General features: G+C 81.4%; 1 protein-coding gene across 1 annotated transcript in view; it reads left to right on the top strand.

Annotated features, from left to right (window-relative positions):
* Window positions 1-111: 111 nt before the first annotated feature.
* The window catches only part of CDCA4 (cell division cycle associated 4), an 8491-nt gene continuing 8221 nt past the window's right edge, over window positions 112-381 (top strand). Inside the window, exon 1 of the mRNA XM_010584128.1 lies at window positions 112-148. The gene's annotated coding sequence lies outside the window, so the exon portion shown is untranslated. The remainder of the gene's footprint in view (window positions 149-381) is intronic.

The following is a 381-nucleotide window of genomic DNA, read 5'->3' as shown; positions in this document are numbered from 1 at the left end:
CGGGCGCGGCGTGTGGCCCCCGGAGCCGTCCGCCTCCCCCGGGGCTCCTCCTGAGGACGGCGCGGGCGGGGAGCCGGTGGCGGCGGAGCCCGCGGAGGAGGGAGCCGATTCAAAATGGCGGCGGGCCGTTTGCTGGGAGCGCGGGACGGTGAGTAACCGCCGCGCGGGGCCGTTGGCGGCCGCGCGCGCGCGCCGCTGGAGCGGGGAGGGGCGGCGGGGCCGGGGCCCGTCTCCCCTGTCGGCGCCGGTCGCCCCTCTCCTCCGCTCGGTCCTTTCCCCAGCCGCGCACTCCCGTCGCCCGCTCCTCCACCCCCGGGCACCCTTCCGGTGCCGCCGCACGCCGTGGCGCCGCCGCCCTCCCACCGCCGGCGTGCCGTGCCT

This window comes from Haliaeetus leucocephalus, unplaced genomic scaffold, assembly GCF_000737465.1.
Source record: "Haliaeetus leucocephalus isolate CR32 unplaced genomic scaffold, Haliaeetus_leucocephalus-4.0 Scaffold944, whole genome shotgun sequence".
NCBI classification, from domain to species: Eukaryota; Metazoa; Chordata; class Aves; order Accipitriformes; family Accipitridae; genus Haliaeetus; species Haliaeetus leucocephalus.
Note: the sequence above shows the minus strand (reverse complement) of the source record. Positions and strands in the feature narration are given on the sequence as shown.